Genomic DNA, 6,656 nt, shown 5'->3' with positions numbered 1-6,656 from the left:
ATGAAAATTTACAAGAGTAGAAAAAAACACTAACAGGTAATTTCCACAACCAGAGCAAACAAAAAAATTCTCACACCAAGAATTATAGATAACAGACAAACTTCAGAAAAGAAAACAACAGAATCCATGAAAAAAGAAATGACAGGGTTGAAAATAAAAATTGCTGATTTTTAAATTGCTTAGGGAAATCACCCAGAATTCTAGTTAAACAGAAATATAATATATAAATACCAGTTAAGAAACAGAGGAATTTCAGGGAAAGATGATTTAAAAGTGGGAGAGTCAATATTTGAAGAGATATAGTCTAGGAATTTCCAAAAATTAAAGAAAGCGTGGGTCTTCATACTGAGACTACTACATACAGTTCATAATTTAAAAGAAAAAACTCTACTGAAATACATTATAATGAGATAACAAAACTCTAAGGAAAAGACAAAATCTTAGAGGTTGTGTTAGACAAAATTCTAAAGAGGCTCCTCTAAGATTCCCATCCCCTGATTATTCAAATACTAATCTAGCGCTGCTGTGGAGGGATTTTGCAGATGCAATTAAAGCTCCAATTCAAGTGACCTAAAAATTCATAGATTGAGGGTGGGGGGAAGTTTGACTCAATCAGGTGAGTCCTTTAAAAGCAGAGTCCTCTTTCGTTGTGGCAAAAAGGGACTTGAGAGAGATTCAGTTCTCTGGTGTGATGAAGACTCCACACCCTATCGTTGCTTTGAGGATAAAGGCAGGCTCATAAGGAGCAGTGTACAGTCTCTAGGAACAGAGTAGCTCTCAGCTGACAGCGAGCAAGGGGACAGGGACCTCAGACCCACAGCTGCAAGAATGACATGGGAACTAGATTCTTTCCTGAGCCCAGCCTGGCCAATACCTTGATATCAGCCTTGTGAGAACCCAGCCAAGTCCACCTGGATTTCTCACCTACAGAACTGCAACATAATAAATGGAGGTTGTTTTAAGTCACTAAATTTGTGGTAATTTGTCAGTCAGCACTACAAATACAAGTGCTACTATACATAAAACTTGTGTTAAGCACAAAGGAATAAATGAATTAACACACTAACAGAAGACTTCATCATCAGAATGTGCTACACTATACTGACATATCTTTGAATAGCTGAAGCAAAATAGCCCTCAATGTAGGAATCCATACCACATAAACCCATATTCAAGAGTGAAACTGAAATAAAGACACATATAGACAGATAAGATAAACTGATGGAAAATTCAAAACTATGTACACTTCATCAAAGAAAAACTGAACTTAAAAGATAGAATGAAACTCACAAAAGTAATGAGCAAATAAAGGGGTAAATGTAATGAAATCCAGTATGTTTTGATTGAATATAATATTGATAATGAAAACAATGACTTATTTGGAGCAGGTTAAAAACCAGGGGTAGGGAAGCGGACTTGGCCCAGTGGTTAGGGCATCCATCTACCACATGGGAGGTCTGTGGTTCAAAGCCCAGGCCTCCTTGAACCGTGTGGAGCTGACCCAAGCACATTGCTGATGCACGCAAGGAGTGCCATGCCACGCAGGGGTGTCCCTGCGTAGGGGAACCCCATGCACATGGAGTGCACCCCATAAGGACAGCCACCCAGTACAAAAGAAAGTTCGGCCTGCCCAGGAATGGCACCACCTACACAGAGAGCTGACACAACAAGATGATGCAACAAAAGAAACACAGATTCCCGTGCCGCTGACAACAACAGAAGCAGACAAAGAACACGCAGCAAATAGACATAGAGAACAGACCACTGGGGTGGGAGGGAGGGGAGAGAAATAAAAATAAATAAATAAATAAAATAAATCTTAAAAAAAAAAATCAGGGGTAACTAAAAGCAAATAATAATATGGAAGAATGAAGAAAAGAATATAGGGTTAAATAGGCTAAGATCCCTATGTTGTTACAACAATATTATAAGTACTTACTAAATCTAAAATTGTCAAATTAACTATGCATTTTAACTTAATAAGAAAATCACTGTAAGAATATAATTAGACAAGGGTGGGTTGTACCATTGGGTAGAGACCCAAGAAGTGAGAGTTGGGGTGGACCCACATCCTGGGGAGGACTAATGCCATCAAAAAGAGAGAACTGTATCTCTCGAGAGAAAGGGTGGCTCCCAGGGCATTAGGGCAGTTGAGCAAGTCAGGCCCTCAACACTGTTGCAAGTATCTCTGGACGTGGCTCCTCGGGAAATGGAGATTGGCTGTCGCTGTGGGCCCCAAGGGGAGGGGAAAGTGGATGTTGAATGGATGGAACCAAGGTAAATGTGGGGGCAAGCGAGGAGTTTCACGAGAGTACAAGAGGATGAATATAAAACATGTAATATTACACCAAAAACATATAAGGGACAACAGGCTAATAATGTAAACCATAATGTAAAACATAGGATAACTAAAAAATTTAGAAAACTGCATATCCTAAAGTATGGACCACATTGTAAGCACAGATGTCACCTTGTTTGAAAGCTCTTGTTTTGGAGTCTGTACATCAGTTTCAGTAAATATGATATGAATAAGTTAAAAGATTATCGCTGTGGAAGGGAGAAGGTTTATGGTGGATGTGTGGGAGTACTGTATATTGTATATATGAATTACTGTGATCTAAGACTCTTGTGAAGAGAAGCTCAATAATTAGGAAAAAAGAAAAGGAAAAGATAGGATGTAGAAATTTTTCCAAATCAACATGTACTCTAGATCTAACCTTTAAACTCATTGCTATATTCCATTTTACTAGTAAGGGAACCGGACATTATATTGGGATTCACTTTACAGGAAGTTTTGGATGACAGAGTGGTTCAACAATGGTGGCGGAGGAATACTGGTATGGGATGTTATTGACAGGCTATATATGGTTGACAGGGAGTTATATAGGGCATGTGTCCAGGGTGCATGGTAATGTTTAGATATACTCATAGTGGAAACAATTAAAAATAACAGCTGGGGGGGTACTGGGTTCCTGGCCGGGGGGGCTCTGTTGTGGTCCCTAGGGGAGCAGCGCCAGTCCCCCAGCTGCAATGGTAAGAACCAGGAAGGAATGAGGGTCCAACAGTGGGCTCCTGATACTTAATGACTATGCTTGTGAGCCTATACGCCTGCAATAAGAACAAGGCCTAGAGCAGCATTGTGCCTGGGAGTTTCCTCCTGAAGCCTTCATGTTACTCAAATGTGGCCAGTCTCGAAGCCAAACTCAGCATGTAGATGCAGTGCATTCCCCCCAGCGTGGGACATAACACCTGGGGATGAGCCTCCCTAGCACCGACGGATCACTACCAAATACCAGCTGAAGATGCAACTAGAAAATGACCTTGAATTAAAGGTTCAATGCGGAGGAGCAGAATATCCCTGTCTACATATAATAACATGACTTTAAAATGCTGTTTGACCTAATGTAAGGGGGAAATGGAAAGGAGAAATGAGTTTATATGGCTACGAGTCTCTAAAAAAGAGTCTGGAGGTTGTCAGAAGGATTGCCCTTATGCACACCTGAGCAGAGTCTCAGAGACAGATAAAGTAGATACAACCCCAGGTATTGGTTCTTTTGAGGGATAAAGAGACCCACGGGTTCTATGGTCATGGCAGATGGGGTTCACTGCAATGTCAGATGGCCCTTCTTTGGAGCTGGTGTTTCTGCGTGATGGAACTGGACTCAGGTGGGATCTCTTTTCACAAGACTTTCATGCTACTTTACTGGAATTGTAGTTGGTGTTGGGGTTTGAGATATATTTAGGGGATTTGAATCTCTGGACTGACAATATGATAGCCAGGCCCTGAGCCTCAACAGACTTCAGGTCCTACACTCTGATTTATTGGATTTACCCCACTCAGCTAACATGGAGTTGAAGAAGGTCAACCACCACACCATGGAGCCTAGAGTGCCTACAACTGAAAGCAGGAGGATTGCATCCAGTATCCATGTGGAATCTAAGCCCCCACTTGACATAGATGTGCAATGGACACAACCAATCCAAGGTCCACAGAGAAAATGTGGCATTGGTGTGGGAAGGGTGGCCATGGTGGCTGCTGGGTGCGGGGAATGGGAGGAAGAGATGAGATGGGGAGGCATTTTCGGGACTTGGAGTTGTCCTGGGTGGTGCTTCACGGACAACTACGGGACACTCTAGATCCCCCCAGGGCCCACTGGATGGAAAGTGGGAGAGTGTGGGCTATGATGTGGACCATTGACTATGGGGTGCAGTGATGCCCAGAGATGTACTTACCAGGTGCAATGGATGTGTCATGATGATGGGAGAGAGTGTTGCTGTGGGGGGAGTGGGGGGTGGGGGCGGTTGGGTTGAATGGGACTTCATATTTTTTGAATGTAATATATTTTTTAAAAATGAATAAAAAATTTAAAAAAGAATATAATTAGGATACATAGTGACCAAATAAATAGAAGGAAAGAAAGAAACAATAATAGCGCAATAAATACAATGGAATTCAGGAAAGTAGAAAAATAAAATATTGAAAAATCGTGATAAGGAGAAAAGAATAAAAATGAAGTGGTAGAATTTAGTTTAAATATGGCAGTAAATACATTATAAGTATATAAGCATAATAAACTCAACCACTGAAAAATTCTGAATTTAAAAATTTTAAATTCAATTCGTAGGCTGTCTTTAAGAGATCAACTTAAAGTAAAAGACAATGTAAGAGGATGAAACAGTTATGTCTAACAAATAAAAATTTGGAATAGTAGTTATGAAACAGTAAGAATTCATAGCTAAGAAACATTGATAGGACAAAATTATATTGCCAGGTATATACCCAGGAGAACTGAGAGCAATGACATGAACAGACATCTGCACATCAGTGTTCATAGCAGCATTATTCACGATTGCCAAATTTGGAAACAACCCAGGTATCCATCTACCGACTAATGATTAAACAAATTGTGTATACACATGATGGAATATTATATAGCTGTAATAAGAAATGAAGTTGTGAAACATATGACAACATGGATGAAACTGGAAAACATTATGTTGAGGGAAGCAAGCCGGACACAAAAGAGCAAAACCTGTATGATTGTGCCTTTATGAACTAAATAAACTCATTGTGTAAACTTGTGGAGTTAACAATTATCTTCACCAGAAGATAGAATGAGGGTAGAGAATGGAAAGCTGAGGGTTAATATGTGCAGAATTGTTAAAAATTTTGTTTGTAAATCTTTGGAAAATAATAGAAATGGTGAAAGTACATCATGTTGTTTGTAACTAGCTGAGCTATTATTGGTAAGATCGTGGTTGAAAGGGAAAGTCCAAGATCATGTGTATTACTAAAAGGAAAGCTTAAAAATGTAATATGGAATTGTATGACATGGTGAAACCTCATGTTAAATATGAATATGGGTGATATTGTTGATATACAATATATAAAACAAACTAAGGAGATGGAAATGAAATAGCGGTTATGTACAGCAGTGAAAGCATAAGAGGTGATAAGTTTATTTTGTATTTTTTATTATTACTATTGGAATAATGAAAATGCTCTAAAAATGATTGAAGTCATGAATGCACAACTATGTGATTATACTGAATACCACTGATTGTACACTTTGGATGGATTTATTATTTATTCATAAGTATCAATAAAATTGATGCATTTAAAAAAAACAAAAAAAAAATGTAGGATACCAAACCAGAGGCCAAACCCCACCTTTGGAGGATCTAGAAAAAAGTAGAAGAAACTAAACACAAAAAAAAAGCAAAAGGAAGGAAGTAACAAAGATTGGAATGAAAACAAACAGATTAAAAAATAATAGAGAAATTATTGAAACCCAGAGTAGATTCTTTGAAAAGATCAATAAAATAAAATAAAATAAAAATCCTTTAGCTAGACTGACAAAAAGAAAAAGAGAGAAGAACAAATAACTAAAATTAGATATGAAATGGTGATCATTACTACTGCCTCCACAGAAATAAAAAGTATTTAATGAGGATACTATGAACTGCCAGCTGAATGTCACCCAAGTAGAAAACCTAGATGAAAAGGACAAATTCCTAGAAGCCCACAAACTACCTACACTACTTTAGGAAGAAACAGGGAGACACTGGGAGAGCAAAAAGAACAATTTGAAACAATTGTTACAGCAAAGAAAAGTAACAAACCTTATGGGAATGAAAGACATGGTAGAAAAGATTAAAAATACATTTAGAGGCACATAAGAGCAGGTTTGAATTGCTTGAGGACAGTTAATGATTTCAAAGACAGACCCCATCTGAACTGGAAAGACATGAGAACAGAAAGAGAAGAGAATGGAAAAATTGGAACAGAGTTTCAGGGAATTGAATGACGACACAAAATGCAGAAACATACATGTTATTGGTGTCCCAGAAGGAGAACGGAAAAGGGCAGAAAGAATATTTAAGGAAATAATGACCAAAAACTTCCCAACCTTTATGAAGGACATAAATATTAATATTCAAGAAGGACAATGTACCCCAAATGGAATAAATCCAAATAGACCTACCCAGACACCTACTATTCAGAATAAAAAATATCAGAGATAAAGACAGGATTCTGAAAGCAGCAAAAAAAAAGCAAAGCATCACACACAAGGGAAACTCAATAAAACTAAGAAACCAAGGAGGAAAGAAGAAAGTGGTATGATGTATTTAAGGCACTGAAAGAGAAAAACTGC

Source organism: Dasypus novemcinctus, chromosome 29 (assembly GCF_030445035.2).
Source record: "Dasypus novemcinctus isolate mDasNov1 chromosome 29, mDasNov1.1.hap2, whole genome shotgun sequence".
In the NCBI taxonomy this organism is placed as follows: Eukaryota; Metazoa; Chordata; class Mammalia; order Cingulata; family Dasypodidae; genus Dasypus; species Dasypus novemcinctus.
Note: the sequence above shows the minus strand (reverse complement) of the source record.